The sequence below is a fragment of the Phascolarctos cinereus genome, unplaced genomic scaffold (assembly GCF_003287225.1).
Source record: "Phascolarctos cinereus isolate Bilbo 61053 unplaced genomic scaffold, phaCin_HiC Scaffold_4;HRSCAF=312, whole genome shotgun sequence".
NCBI lineage: Eukaryota > Metazoa > Chordata > Mammalia > Diprotodontia > Phascolarctidae > Phascolarctos > Phascolarctos cinereus.
Window position 1 is genome coordinate 340,716,117 of NW_027555847.1, and position 16,583 is coordinate 340,732,699.

General features: G+C 38.1%; 1 long non-coding RNA gene across 1 annotated transcript in view; it reads left to right on the forward strand.

Annotated features, from left to right (window-relative positions):
* Nucleotides 1-163: 163 nt before the first annotated feature.
* LOC144456677 (uncharacterized) overlaps nucleotides 164-16,583 on the forward strand; it is a 105,990-nt gene continuing 89,570 nt past the window's right edge. Inside the window, exons 1-2 of the long non-coding RNA XR_013485693.1 lie at nucleotides 164-1,711; nucleotides 14,827-14,945. This is a non-coding gene — a long non-coding RNA (uncharacterized LOC144456677). The remainder of the gene's footprint in view (nucleotides 1,712-14,826; nucleotides 14,946-16,583) is intronic.

Below are 16,583 nucleotides of genomic sequence, written 5' to 3' on the forward strand. Positions count from 1 at the left end.
TATGGCTTGTTCAATTTCTTTTTCTAAGATAGGGTTAAGTATTCTTTTCTATATTCTGTTAATCTGGGCATTTCATATTTTGGTAACTATTGGTCCAGTTCATTTAGATTTTTAGTTTTATTATCATATAGTTGAGCAAAAAATGTTCCTAATTAATTGCTTTTATTTCTTCTTCATTGGTTATGAATTCACCTTTTTCATTTTGGATACTGGTAATTTGGTTTCTTTTTTAAAAAATTAAGTGAACTAATGGTTTATCTATTTTATATTTTAAAAAAAACTAGCTTTTATTTATCAATTCAATCTAGCTCAATAATTGGTGTTAGCACCAAACAAATAGATCCATCACTTCTGGCTTGCAAGGGGGCCTAAGTCTCTGAAGGCCCAGGAAGTTGTATTGCTTTCCAACTCAAAGCTACCATATGAACAGAACAGGACAGTGTGTTTTTTCTGCTACAGTACAAGTTTAAAAAAAAAAATCTCTCTAGAGACGGAAGTGAAGGAGAGAGACACAGACAGACTCAGAGACAGAGAGAGAGAGGCAGAGTCAGAGAAACAGAGAGAGAAATGGAGAGATAGAAACAGGCAGAGACAGAGATGGGAAGAGCAGTAATAACAGCAGCAACAGTTGTAGGATGCTTTTCAGGAAAGGCTGATTCAAAGCCTTATAGTGGCTAGAGATTTTTCCTTTCCCAAGTTCACTGCTTAGCTTATTAAGAGAATTCATCAGGTAGTAAACTGAATTATAGCTACTCTGGGAAACTGCTGGAAAAATGGAAAATCTACTCCATTCTTGGCTTCTCCCTTCTGTTTTATTGCTCCATGTAATGGGCAGCATGGTTCATTACTAGGTGTTCCTTTATTATTTTAAATTTTGCATGTATATTTTTAATTTTTTTTAATAATACTTTACTAGATAAAGATAAGATATTTTAAATTGCATTCTGAGTTTGTATTATTGCTATAAAGAATGGTAAAATGTGTGTAGGGAAACCTGTGGCTAATTGATTAGACCAAATTCACCTGGCTGACATACCGCCCTCCTGATTGGCAATCAGCAGATTCCCTTTGGGCTTCAAGAACTTTATGAATTTTATTTACAATGAGTATTTTTAAGATTTTGGGTTTTGCAGAGAAAAGAAGCCATATGACTCTAGGACCTTTTGCCCTAAACTAAGACTTTTCTGAGCTAATTTCATTATCTCCAAGCACACAGGTGATCTTGCACCAGAGGCCTTTGTGTTCTTCTTCACCCTACGAGAGATGGAGGTGAACCTTAAGAGAAATTCTGCTCTGAGCTAGCATTAGTGGGTGGAGACAAATGAAGTCAATTTTGCTTGCTTCCCCCAAAAGGAGGAAGGTGAAAAGTGCTCCTCATCCAACCTACCCTCTTCAGGGACCTCTGGGCATCACAGTTAACCAGGAATTCCAACTTCTGATCCCTTTCAGTCACTGAGCCTGAGGTGGACAAAGAGAAAATCTGGAAATGTCACAGGCATCTTTCTGAGACTTGGGCTGTTCTCCTTACAAACAAATGAGATTCTCCAATAGGGGCTTGATCGCTGAGAGATGAAGAAATCCTCTGGGCGGTGGTATTAGGTCTCTAAATTATCCTTTCACAGACTGAAAGGCAACCTCTTGGGACCATCCAGCTATACCTTGCACCTTAATGAAAACCAAGTCCTAACCTTCAGAATGTCTTTATAATAAGGTAAGAGAGGTGAACAGACACAGAAGATTCTCAAGTATTCTGGAGTTGTTTTTAGACATGGGTTTCCTTATAGAACATACTTAATAGTGTCTGGTCTGCTTGTATGAAGAGGTAACCATCTCTTCAAATGAGAGCTGCAACTAGCCTGGGGTAAGTAGGGTTTTGCCATAGGTCACCAGCATCTGGGTAGGGTATTGTACTTCCTCACTGAAATAGCTGCTATCCTGGACCTCTCACCTACTCTCCCAGTCTTCCAGGGCATACAGTGCAAGTAGGTTCTCTGAGGAATAGGCCATCCCTTCCTAATACAACTGTACCCAAATTGGAACTGTTCCCTGGGTCACCCACCATCCCCCAAATGCAGTTAGGGTTGGTTATGGTTCCATCTCAGCCTCAGTATGCATGAAGCTAGGTTCCATTAGGCCTGGGACTCCTGCTTTTGCTGCCGGCTTCATTCTTGTGATGGTTCTTAATCTTAGTAGATGAGAAGTCACATTTCCTGAGAGTACAGCAGCCTCTACACTCCAATTCACCTAATTGGGGGAGAGTTGGGAAGAAAATCTCTCAGAAGAAAAGGTAGAATTTACATCTAGAAGAGAGAGTCAGAGCCAGAAGGAGAAGGAGCTAGGGAAGGGAAAGGAGCTAAAAAGGGATAGAAACAGAAACTGTGCCCCATGTGATGGGAATCTTTGGAAATTAAAGTGGGGGAGTAGAATGACAAGGTAAAGAGAAGGCATAGTGAATAGAGAAGAAGGCAGCTGGTGAATGAGCAATAGAGTACTATAGGAGAGGGAGGATAGAAAATAAGACTGATCATTGGGGGATGGGAGGGATCTTGAAGTCAAGATGGGGTGCTAGAGGCATACAGCTGGGTCAGGAAGATGAGCGGGAGAAGTTTGAAAAGACCTGGAATGGGGAAAGAAAGCAAAGGTTGAACAGGAATTTTTTTTTAAACTCCACAATCATCTCATGTAATGCTGGTTCCTCTGAAAACAGAATAAGCCTATTGATCCAAGAAAGAATGTCTTCATAGTGTGATAGTATTCAGCTCAAAAGTCAGAGTTCATTCCTGAGAGATTGTCAGTCTGGACAGAAGTTTTATCCTCAGTATCTAAATAGGAGGAAAAAAAAAGCAGACTTCTCCCTGTCCCACAAATATTGCCATTCTAGATAAAAATAGGGACAGGGCCCATGGTTTCATTGGTAGAGGGAAGTTTGAGGTGAGAAAACTCCTACCAGTTCAGTGCAGCACCATGTTTGCACTTTACAGTCTGCGAGAATTGCTCAGGACATTGAGAGTTAGTTTGACTTGCCCAGAGTTACACAGCCAATGTGTTAGAGGTGGTACGTGAACCCAGGTCATCTTGGCTTTGAAGATAGCACCCTTATCAGTAGTGTTCTGGTAAATGTTTAATAACTGGCTCTCTGGTTTTAAGTTCAATTTGCATTACTAATATTTTCTCCTGCACACACCAGAGGTGAGCATTTATACTTTGGAAATTGCCAAATCTACAAACTAAGGCTTGATTTATTGTTTTGTCGATTGTCTAGACTTAAAAAAAAACATGGCAAGAATGTTAATAATGTAGATTAAACTTAAAAGGATGTTGGGAGTACATTTTTTTTTCCTGGGAGAGCTGGTTGTTAAACATTTGCTATCAAACAAACCCCTCTGGCTTGCCTCTTACAGGCAGGGGAAAAGTCACAAGGTAATGGCAGAGTGGAAACAAGAATTCGGGCCTCCTTGGTGTAAAACAAGAGTGTTTCATCAAGTATTTCTACTGGTTAAAAAAAAATGATGAAAAAGCCACAGGAAGTGAAATTCCTTTCAGTGACTGCAGCTGATGAAAGAGGAGGCGACTTGAGGGGGTGAAGGGAAGGTGTCAACCAAGAGTTCTCTGGAAATGTCATGAAGAGGCTTAGAGTCAACATCCAGGCTTCTGAGGTGTTTTTAAGCCCTGTGGGATCTACTGGAGCACCAGCCCGAGCCCCCTAAGTGGACATTTCCATCAACACCACGCTTGTTTGGGGAGTCTGGGCTGCTGTGACAAGGATGCCACTAGGAGCTTGTCTTTCCGACTGAAGTCAAAATATTTGCCTGGAAGCCTCATAAATAGGTTTAGACAAGAGGGAGGGAGAAATGCAGGCGAGATGGGGGTGGACAGAAAGCCCAGGGTCAAAGGACAGGGCCAGAGAAGTCATCCTGAGTAAAAGTGAGTAAAGAGGGGCTGACCAGCCATGCAGGAGAATGGTTAGTGGGAACTTCCCAGGTCCCGGTCCCCTTCTCTTTCACATTGAAAGGAACTCTAATACTGGATCTTGGCTCACTCCTGTCCATTTTAGAAGCTTGGTAAACTCAGGAGTAAGCAGTTAAATTTCTCAAGCCCTGGCATTCATTCATTCATTCACTCATTCAAACAAGCATTGGTTAAGAGTCTACTAAAATTCCAGACACTGGGCATATAAAGCTCCTGCCTTCAAGGAACTTAAAACACCACTACCACACGGTTACAGATAAGTAAATGCAAAAAATATACAACTACCACCACCTCTCCCATCATCAGCCGTGACATAAGCAATGAAATGCATGTCATGCACAGCTACTCGTTTAGGATTAGGATGCAGCACAGGGTTCCAGGACCACAAAAATGGGAATGAGTTAAGGGATTTGCTGTGTTTTCTCCTCTTTTAAGTGGCATTCTTGCTCGGAATTTTATCCCAAAGGTACAGACTCTGGGTGGGAGAAACATTATGCTTTTTTCCTCATGACATTTCTATCAGAATCTGTGACCTCATTGCACTGGTTCTAATTAAGACACATCCAAACAGTAGATTATCACTTCACCTTGACTGAAAAAGCAGTTGGGCCTGGTGGTCAAATAAAAAAGACAAAAGATTGTCCAGAAAGAGCCCTTCTCATATTTAGTTCCTGTAATGGAAGCCTTGTTCAATTCATCTTTTTATCAAATAGAAAAGTGAAGGATGGGGGTAGAGGGGAGAAGAGGGTTAGGATTGACTACAAACCTCAGTCCATTTCTATTGTTTATATTGTAAGAGGTAAATCTGTCTGAACAATGCAGTTAATTCTCCCAGCAGGAGTAAAATATGTGGATCCTTATGGACAGCAGTAAATTACTTAAATAATTCACTCACTGGAGATAAATAATAGATGGGTTTATTTTTCCTGGAATTCACATCATTTCTCCCTTTGGTTCTAAAGACATTTCATCTGATTTTTCCCCCCCAAAGACAGCTTTTAATCATGGTCACACTAATTCCTCAACGTCTGATGAATACAGAGCATTTACAACGCTGAGAGGAGCCACTACCCAGAGTCTGCAGTAATAGGGCTTATTCCCTGGAATTGTGCTCATTTGTTTGTTTGTTTTTACTGTAATTTGAGTCATAAAATCACAGAATCTCAGAGCTGGAAGGGGAATTTCAGAGCCCATCTAGTCCAGTCTGTTCTTGAACAAAAATTATCTCCATGACAGGCCCATTTATTAATAATATCAATAATTATTAAAATCCATTATAATTTAAAAAGTGTTATTGATAGCATTTATTTAGTGCTTTAAGGTTTACAAAATAGTTTACAAATATTATCTCATTTTATCCACAAAAACCCTGGGAGGTAGGTACTCTTATTATCCCCATTTTACAGATGAGGAAATCAAGGGTGAGAGAGGTTAAATGACTTACCCAGGGACACACAGCTAGTAAATGTCTGAGGCAGGATTTGAACTCAAGTCTTCCTGACTATAGGTCTGGTGTTCTATCCATCTAGCCTAAATGCATGAGATTTATCCCCCTTCCAACACTGCCTTCTGATCTTCCTAAGTCGTGTAAATCTCATCCATCCATACTCCTTCTATCTTCAGCCTCCAAAGGTAGGCTCCAACTGACTTTTCCAGCCTTATTGTTCTCCTTTATGCTCTCTTTAGCCAAACAAAACTGGTTTTGCTGTTGCTCACAAATGTCATCTCAATTGCCCGTCTCTGTGCTGTTACATAAACTGTCACCCTTGCCTAGAATTCCCTCCCTCCTCATCTCTGCCTTTTTGATTACCTAGTTTCCTTCAAAGTTCAATTAAAACTCTGACATGAGATTTTTCCTAATTTTCCCAACCTTTCCTTGGGGGCCTCCCCTTCCACCATTGCTTTACACTTATTTTTTCCATACTTATTTGAAGGAATGAAAAAAAAGACTGAACTAGGCTGAACCTGGTGGGCAGGGCCAGTTTCAGGATGGAAGCTGGAGGATCAGGTTGGAGATGGAATATGAAATGGTTGTGTTCATCTTGTCTCCCTTGATAGAATACACATTCCTCAAATTCAGAAACAGTCTCATTTTTGTCTTCATATGTCCAGCTCCTAGTCCAGTGCCTAGAATATAATGGATCATTAATAAATGTTTGATTACTAGCTGTGTGACCCTGGGCAAGTCACTTAACCCCAATTGCCTAAAAAAAAAATGTTTGAGGGCAGCTAGGAGGTACAGTGGCCTAAGTCAGGAAGACTCATCTTCCTGAATTCAAATCTGGCCTCAGACACTCCCTCGCTGTGTGATCCTGGGTAAGTTGCTTGACCCTGTTTGCCTCAATTTCTTCATCTGTAAACAGAGTTGGAGAAGGAAATAGCAAGCCACTCCAGTTTCTTTGCCAAGAAAGCCCCAGATGGAATCGTGGAGAGTCAGACATGACTGAAACAATTGAACAACAACAAATAAATGTTTATAAATACATTGTTTTCCAGTAATGCCTTCAACTTCCATTGTTTCCCTCTTTTACCATCAGTGCCAATATGAAATGGTAAGGTATATATCAGAGTTGTTTTAATTTACATTTCTTAGATCATTTTTCATATGCTTTTGATAGTTCTCATTTTTTAAAAAAAATTTATTCATATTCAGTGATTACTTATTGTGAAACATTCTGTAATATTTTGTATTTACACAATTTACCTATAAAGATTGAAAGTCAGACTTCTTCTGAGCTGCTTGTTATAATTTTTTTTCCCTCAGTTGAAACCTGCTCATTCTAGCAACATTGATTTTGTTCTGCAGGAGCTCTTTAATTTTATAACACCAAAATTGCCTATTTTTTCTTTTGTAAATTCCTCTGTTCATTATCTGGTTATGAATTCTCCCCCAAATTATAATTAGGAAAGATACATCTTCCATTCTCATCTTTTTTTTTTTTCATGTGACCATTTGTATTTAGATCACTTATCCTTTTATAGCTTATTATGATATAATGTATGAGATACTGGTCCGAACACATCTTCCACCAATTTTCTTTTGAGTTATCCTAGCACATTTTATCTATTTTGTCCTTCCCCTAGTCGTTTATTCGACACTGGATCACTGTGTTTATTTGCTCCAAGACCTTACTTGCTTAGACTGTTCCACTAATCTACTTTTCTATTTTTCTTAAACAGATAGCAAACAGTTTAGATGAGTACTGTTTCTCAATATAATTTGAGATTAGGCGATGCTAAACTCCCTTTAGTTCTTCTATCTGCCCCATTATTACCCTGGATATCTTTAATATTTTATTCTTCCAAATCAATTTTGTTATTTTTTTTTTGTCTACTTCTACAAATTAACTCCTTGGTAGTAATACTGTAGACTAATTTAGGTAATATTACTTGAATCACATCGAACTAGTACAACCATGATTATTTGTCTTCATTTCTGAAAAGTGTTTTCTGGTAGTATTTATGTCTTTTATTTATCTTGGTAATTCAACTTACACATATTTTGTGTATTTTTGTAGTTATTTTTAAATAGAATTTCTCTTATTTTCTCCTAATTTTTGTTAGTACTGTATATAAATGATAGCAATGATTTTTTTTCAATTAACTTTGTAGCCTGATACTTTATCAAAAGTATTAAATACCTCAATTAGTTCCTTCACTAAGTAAAATATCATATGGTCTATATGCAGGGATATTTTTGGCTCCTTTTTGTCAGTGCTCATTTCTTTAGCTTCCTCTTCTTGTTCTAATGCTATAAACAGCATTTCAAGCATGATATCAAAAAAAGGTGGAAACAATAGGCATACGTGCTTTACCCTTGATCTTACTAGAAATGCTTTCATTGCTTCCCAATTGCAAATGCTTCTAGTTTTTGTCTTAAAGTGCTACTTTTGATCATATGAAAGAAGGACCTTCCCATACATTTGCTTGTATTTTGTTTACTTAGGGCTTTCCCTGAATCTATTGATATTGTCATTTGGATTTTGTTATTTAAATGATTAGTTATTGGAAATTGAGGGAATGTCCATCAATTGGGGAATGACTGAACAAACTGTGGTATATGAACGTAATGGAATGCTATTGTGCTATATAAGAAGTGAGCAGGCAGATTTCAGAAAAACCTGGAAAGACTTACATGAGTGAAGTAAGCAGAGCCAAGAGAACATTGTATGCAACAACAGCAATATTTTGTAATGATTAACTATGATAGACTTAGCTCTTCTCAGTAATACAATGGTCCAAGACAATTCCAAAAGACTCATGATGGAAAATGCCATCCACATCCAGAGAAAGAACTATGGAATCTGAATGCAGATCATACTACTTTCACTCTTTTTTTGTTTTTGTTTTTTTTCTCTCTCATCATTTTTTCCCTTTGCTTCTGATTCTTCTTTCACAACATGACTAATGTGGAAATATGTTTAATATGATTGTACATGTGTAACCTATATCAGATTGCCTGCTGTCTTGAGGAGGGAGGAGGGAGAAAAATTTGGAATTCAAAATTTCACAAAAATGAATGTTGAAAACTATCTTTACATGTAATTGGAGAAAAAATACTATTAAGAGAAAAAAAAGATTAGTTATGCTAATTGCTTTCTTGCTTCTCTGGCAAAAATTCAGTTTGGTCATAGTTTTTTTGATATGTCCTAGTTTCTTGCTAAAAATTTTTGTATTCATTATTTAATATTCAGAATATTCAATATTCATTAATGAAATTTTTGGTAAAGGTACTCTGTGATATTCAGAATACATATATTCTTTGGTATTTCCTTTCAGAAATCACTTGAGGTCTTTCAGATCTATTTTCTCCACTAATCTGAAGAATTTTATATTTTCCTTCTTTTTAAAAGATTTATGTTAGGTTAATCCAGCTTAAAGGCATACTAAAGTTCCCTACAATTATTGTGTTACTATTTCTATTTTTATAATCCAGTGTGTTTTTTAATAACTTAGATGAGGTATTATTTAGTACAAATATATTTTTAAATGACATTATTTAATTTGATGCCTTTAAACATAATATCATCTCTTCATTAATTTCTTTTGACACCATAAGTATTTATTGTTGCCACATTGGAATGATGATTGTACTTCTGCTTTCTTGGAATCTCATGAAGTATAATAAATTTTGTTCCAGCCCATTTTCTTCACTCCGTATGCTTTAAATGTGTTTCTGTTATTCAGCAAATTTTGGATTTTATTTTTGTATCCAGTCTGACATTCTCATTCCATTGGGACAAGGCATTCAATCTATTTACATTTAAAGCTGTAATTGTTGTTTGTGTTTTATTACCTTAAATTGTCAGGTGTTTTTTCTCATCTCTTTTAAATCAGCACTTAATCCCTGCAGGATTTTTTGGCTTTCATTTATCTGATTTCATTCTCTTCCCACAGATTTTCCTCCACTCTTTCCCATTACCATGCCCCCACCCAAATTCCTTGATTTTGTTGTTGTTTTCTTTTTTTTCCAGTCCTGTCTGACCCTTTGTGACCCTATATGAGGTTTTCTTGGCAAAGATACTGGAGTGGTTTGCTCTTTCCTTTTCCAGCTCATTTTACAGATGAGGAAATAAGGCAAATGGGGTTAAGTGACTTGCCCAGGGTCACACAGCTAAGTAAGTATCTGAGACCAGATTTGAACTCAATTGATCAATATTTATCAAGTGCCTAATATGTGCCAGGCATTGTTCCAAGGCTGGGGATACAAAAAGAGGCAAAAAAAACAGTTCCTACCCCCAATGAGCTTACAATCTAATGGTGGGGGTGGGGGCAACATACAAATACCCTCATACAAGATGGATTTCCTGGAGGACAAAAGCCTCCTTATCTAGCTCAAGTATTAATTTGATTGCATATCTGTTCCTTGCTTTCCCTTGCTCATCTTTTTTTAAAATGACTTCTTTCCCTAGGTAGCCTCATTTCTAGAAATATTAATTCATGAGAGAGGTAGTAGCAGAACAAGCTCTGCATTCAGAGTCAAAAAGTTTGGTCCAACTGTAAACTTTTTCAGTCATTACATGTCCCTCCTGTGCCAGTACCTCCTCTCTCTGAACCTGTATTTCCCTTCTGTTCACCTTCTATAATGGATATCCCCTAATGATCCAAACATCCTCTCCCCTAGAAGTACTGAGAAGTACAAATTCTATCCACAAAAGCTTTCATGAAAGGCCAGCTTTCCTTAACAGTATTTATTTTGAGACTCAAACATATACATATACTCCTCCCCTCTCTTTCCTCATAAGCTTCACACGCACATGCAAACACCTTTCCAGGAAGAAAAAAATATGTCTTCAGAGGATTCCTCTTCTCTTCATGAGCAGGCCATGATTCCTACTCTCTACTGAGTTTTACCCCAACTCCAATTCTATCTGCTCTCCTAAACCCCTCTTGGACAGAGTAAGAGATAAAGATCCCTTTTTCTCTTGAACTCAGAAAAGGCAGGTGTGCATTTCCAGATCCCTCTATCTGTCCCTCTTTACTCTTTGCCCAAAAGACTGTATTTTCCTACACTTCAAAAAATATTGACTGACTGATGAGGAAACATGGATTCATAGGAATATTAATTAAAATTTCCCTTTTTCCTTCTTTCCTTATCCTGATTCTTTTGACACCTTTTCTTACATGTGTGTCCACTGATACTTTCTGGTATGTCAGTGGCTGCAAAAGAATGTGAGAATTGTGGGGGGTTTTTAAGCAGCATTGTATAGAACTAGAATTATGAGAGCATTTATTTAATTGCTTTGTTACTTGTTAACTATTTTTGTTGCCTCATATATTTTCTGTTTCATGAGTTTCCATGTCAAATGCCCAGTATACCTCTGGTTTTTTTTTTTTGAAGCAACATCTTAACTTCTCCTATAATGAAAACCCATCATTTTCATTGTAGATTAAGCACAACTTAACGGGATATGTTATTTCAGGGAGCAAAGCAATCACTATTGTTTTTCAGATTATTGTTGTTCAGCTGTGTCTGACTCTTCATGACCCAATTTTGGGGTTTTGTTGGCAAAGATGCTGGAGTGGTTTGCTATTTCTGTTTCTAGCTCATTTTACAGATGAAGAACTGAGGCAAACAGTGACTTGCCCAAGGTCACGTAACTACTAAATGTCTGAGGCTAGATTTATACTCATGAATATGTCTTTCTAATTCCAAGCCAGATGGTCTATCCACTATGCCACCTAACTGCCCTAAGCTTTTCAGATTATCATGTTCTAATTTCTTTACTTGAGTTTTCTTAAGTGAAAGATAGTATTGAGCATTTAGGCTAATTTTCCTTGGTTTGTGAAGGGCTTTTTCCTGGCTGCCTGAAGTATTTGTTGTTTAACTTGCAAGTTTTGAACTTTAGCCAGGAGGGCTTTTTTTTTTTTTTGGTGAGTTAACTTCAGATTTCTCTCTGTTGGTTTCTGTGGTTTCTTTCAAATTGTCCTTAACCCTCTGTTTCCAATATTTATGGGCAATTTTCTTACACAGTACCTGAGTTATGACAGTAAAACTTTTTATTTCATCAATTTTCATGGAAAAATTATAATACTTAGATTATTTCTTCACTTAGATCACATCTTCAAGCTTAGTTTCCTTAGTCTGTAGTCATCTGCTAGGTTCTTCTAAGCTGGTTGTCATTTGATTTTGTTCAATCAATTTTTCTTCCACCACAAATTTTTGAGTTTTGATGTTCCATTTTTTTCCAAAAAGAATCTAGTTTTTAAGAGGAAATTTTTTTTTTGGCATTTGCTCTGAATTCTCATTGTCTCTCTCTCCCTCTCCCCTTTTTATTTCTTTAGCAGCAACAATTTCCACTCAAATTTTTAAAAATTCTATTATCACTCTTTAGAACCATTCTGGTGGTTCTTGTATTTCTTTCAGTAATCTTTTCTGAGGGCCTCATGAAATTAATTGCAGTACTTTCTCTTTCATTGAGGATTTCAGGCTGTTCTGATTTTTCTGTGTTGCCTTGACAGTAATAAGTTCTTGCTTATTCCATTTACTCTATTTGACCCATTTCCTACCACTTTGAAAAAAGAGCTGAGTTATGCTCAGACAAAGCTTCTCATTGAGTTATCTTGTGGACATCCCTCCTTTCTCATCTTTTAGTCATTGATCCCCATCCCAACCCCCATTTTTGTTGGCTTTTCTAATTAAGATAGATTAGCAAAATGACTGGCACAAGAAAATAAAAAGACAACAGAATCATTCTCCATGCCCCAGCCATAACAATTGGATAAAATCTCCCAGAAAACTCATTTTGGGGTGATGAAATACTCTCCTGTTTGGGAGTAAATGAAGTGGGGGAAAGACAGTTCTTCCTTTTTCTTTCTTAGCTTGGTCTTAGTAACCAGGATGGAGATCTTTGGGTATTATCCAGGTGTAGTCATTTACCTTTCTGGCTCTAGAATGATCAAGATTTGTCCAGGGCTTAGGAGTTTAGGGGTATAGTTACTGATGCTTCCATGTGGCCTTCATTTCTTGTGCTCATGTCAATTATTGCCTGGCTTTTCTTGCTCTTGGTCTGCCAGCAATGAACCATCTCTTTCCCAAGAGGAGATCGTTGTTGTCTCCCAGCTTCTTCAATTTATTCTTGACCACCAGCAACCAAATTCAAAGGGTGGCTGCTCCTCAAATTCTGTCCTGGGAGCTACCATCAATGCTTTCTGCATATGAGCTTCCCTTTCCAAAGTTTCTAAATATTTCTATGATGAAATATCCCACTGGCCAGGTATAAGTCTCATGGGATTTCAGTCCTAATGCTTTCCTCCCAAGAGTAGTCCTTTTGTCTCTATCATGTTTTATATGTAAAGTGCACTGAATTTGGAATTCAAAGACCTGAGTTTGAATTCTGACTCTGCTACTTACTACATGTATAATTATGACCAAGTGACTTATACTTTCTGGGCCTAGGCTTCCTCATCTGTAAAATGAAGGGGTAGGGCTAGATAATGATTAGCCACAACTAATGGGTGCTATGAGGCACACACAGCTGCACATATTATTTCTAGAACTTCATCTGTCAGCAAGGTCACTAAATGGATGGTCCTTGTACTTCTGTGATGACACACTACCAGTTCTGTAGCCTTGGTATCCTAAAATATCCTAGTATATAGATCTAAAGCTGGGCCCATTTAAGGCCAACACTAAATGTAACTTGTCTTCAGATTTTATTGAGCCAGGCTATGTAAGTGTCTTTGACTCCCTAAGGGATTGTAGGCAAGAAAGAGTTCAGCATCCCCTTCAAACACCACTTCCCTATCAAAGCCAAGGCCTCCCTCAGGCAGGGACAGTATTGATAAGCTTTCTTGACCCACAAATCACTGACATGCGTTTTCCTCATTATTGGAATCATGATCCAGATCTGCTCCCCATCTTCCACTGGCAGATGGATTACCTTGGAAATGTGAGATGTGCAAATATAAAGACATCTCCACTCCAAATGTTCATGTGGACTATTTGTGTCTGACCTGTGGTAGAGCCTTCCAAGTTTGTATTGGTCTGATCAGTCAGTCAGATGCACTGTAACTTGACCCCAATATAATGATGTCATTTTGGTCCTCTTTGAGCAGCAACTACAATCATCCCCACCATCACCCATTTTACTTTGGTGAATGGATTACCTTGGAGGTAGTGTGATCCAATGGAAAGAGTATTGGCAATGGAGTCAAAGCTTCTAGGTTCAGATCCCACCTACCTCTGACATTTCGTAGCTGTGGGACCTTGAATAAGTAACTTGACACACCTGAGCCTCTGTTTTCTCATCTATAAAATGAAGGGATCAGATTAGGTAGCCTTTGAGGTCTCTTCCAGCTCTAAAACTGATCTTCTTCAACTCTGTTACTACTGTTCTTGTCATAGAATCCACATTGCTCTCCTATAGCCAGCAGCTGCCCACATCATGTCATCTCTTCAGGGTCCTGATCATTCTCCAAGACTCTCCTGTCGATGTCAGATTACCCAAACTTTCAACTGCTTCATACATGGTGGTTCTCTACCACTCTTTGAAATTGCCTTTTCCTTGGACATCAAGATCTGATAGTAGGACTTTAACCCCTGGCTGCAGTAAAATTAAAAAAAAAATCATACCATTACTTGTTGCTCTCTGAGCTTTTCTGGTCTGAGACTGGGGAATTGTACAGGTTTTATAACTATTTGGGCATTGTAGGGTTGTCAGTGACATGGGTGTCCAGGCTTCACGTTGCTGAGGGACCCCTCAAGGGTTCCAGGGATTCCTTCTCCTTTCCGTCCCTTTCATCCCACCCCCTTACTTCCTTTGTTTCTCCTTGGTAATCCTGCCCAGCTCTATATACACTGACCCTTTGGGGCAGGTAGGTGGGTTAAGGACTGGACTTAGAGTCAAGAAGTACTGAGTTCAAATCCTGTCTTAGATACTTCCTAGCTATATGAGTCTAGGCAAGTCATTTAACCTCTCTTATACTCAGTTTCTTCAATTGTAAAATGGGGAAAAAAATGGTACCTACTTCACAGGGTTGTTATGGAGCTCAAATGAGATAGTATATGTAAAAGAGCTTTGCAAACTTTAAAATTCTGTATAAATGCTATCATTATTGTTATTATACCCATATGGTTGCTCAGGCAGCTTATAAGCTGGGCTGCTTCTTTAAGATGGAAAGAGGGTGAGATAGTGGGCTGTTTTCACTTCTGAGCCGCTAAGGATAGAAAGACCTACCCTGAGGAAAATGGTGTCAGAGGCTGGTTATTCCCCAGATCCAACTGCCTGAAGATCACTTTCCTAAGTTCCTGACTTGGTTCCTAGAGAAAGGGTAATGACACTTTCATAATTTTTTGACTTGGAAGTACGTTCATTTAATTCCTAATGAATAAAGTGTTTTGTTTTTAAATTGCAGTTTTCCTGATCCAGGAGTTTCCCATTGAATTTTAAGCCTGGAGTCTGAATCAGTGAACTGGTTGGGTCTAGAAGAGTTGCCATAGCTAGGCAGTGGGCCTCCTTCAGCTGATCTCACAGGTAAGTAAAAGTGCTGGCAATTTATCTCCATTTTCCAAAACTCTAAAGTTTATATCAAGAATGAAGTAGCCATGACTGACCTCTGAGCATTAGTAGCTACGCAGTAAAGCTTGTGGTGTGCCCTTGGTGGCACTCTATGGATGCATAGAATGGTCATGTGTTGCTCTGAGCCTTCTGCTTAGGACTCAAGGCTCTCAGAATGCTCACTATAATGATTGTGAGTCTCATTGAGCATGGTAAGGTATAGTTCTCGAATTCTTGACTCCTGTCAAGGCTAACAAAATCAAACACCCAAAACCTCCACCTTGATCCAAGCAAGTCTTGGCAACGATGACATATGCAGAGAAATACTCTTCCCTTCCCACACCACCATAGTTACTATAGAAGTATTTTGTTTCCTGATAAATTAGGCCTTTATGTGTCTGGTGAAATGGTCTGTCATCAGTAGGATGTTGCTTATATTCTTCCTAGCCCCTTCCAGAAATAAGAAGGTCCTTGAGGAAAAGAACTGTTTCTTTCCTTTTCTTTCTTTGCCTGCCTCCCTCCCTCAATTAATACACACCAGCTCCAAAAGCTTATCGGTACTTAGTTTCTCTACATAAGTCAACTGAGTTGGTAAGACTTTTCTTTGAGCACACACAGCATAGGTTTCACCCATTCATCAGAGGAAATAAAATGCTTTTTTTTTTTTTTGCTTTGTGGTAAAGTGACCAGTGTTAAGTGACTTGCCCAGGGTCACACAGCTAATACGTGTCAAGGGTCTGAGGTCAGATTTGAACTCAGGTTCTCCCAATTCCAAGACCAGAGATCTATCCACTGTGTCACCTAGCTGCCCCAGAAATGAAATACTTAACCCTACTTCAGAAAAAGAAATTGAACAAGCCATTAATGAGCTCCCTAAGAAAAAATTTCCAGAGCCAGATGTATTTACAAGTGAATTCTATCAAACATTTAAAGAACAACTAATTCCAATACTATATAAACTATTTGAGAAAAGAAGGCAAAGAAGGAGTCCCACCAAATTATTTTTATGATACAAATATGTCCATTAACTGGGGAATGGCTGAACAAGTTGTGGCATATGAATGTAATGGAATACTGTTGTGCTATAAGAAATGATGAGCAGGCAGACTTCAGAAAAACCTGGAAAGACTTGTATGAACTGATGCTGACTGAAATGAGCAGAACCAGGAGAACATTACACACAGTAATAATGACATTGTACAATGACTGACCTTGATAGCCTCGGCTCTTCTCAGCAATTCAAGTATCTAAGACGACTCCAAAAGACTCATAATGGAAAATACTATTCACATCCAGTGAAAGAACTTTGGAGTCTGAATGCAGATGGAAGCATACTATTTGCCCTTTTTTTCTTTTGCTGTTTTATTTCATTTCTTCTTTCTCATGGTTCCTCACATGAATTCTAATTGTTCTTTACATCATGACTAATGTGAAAATATGTTTAATATGAACATATAGGTAAGCCTACATCAGATTGCATGTTGTTTTGGGGAGGGAGGAGAAGAAGGTGGAGGAGAAAATTCAAAACTCAAAATCTTACAGAAGTGAATGTTGAAAACTAAAAATAAATTAATTATTTTAAAAAGTATACATGATACACTTTTAAGTTTAATC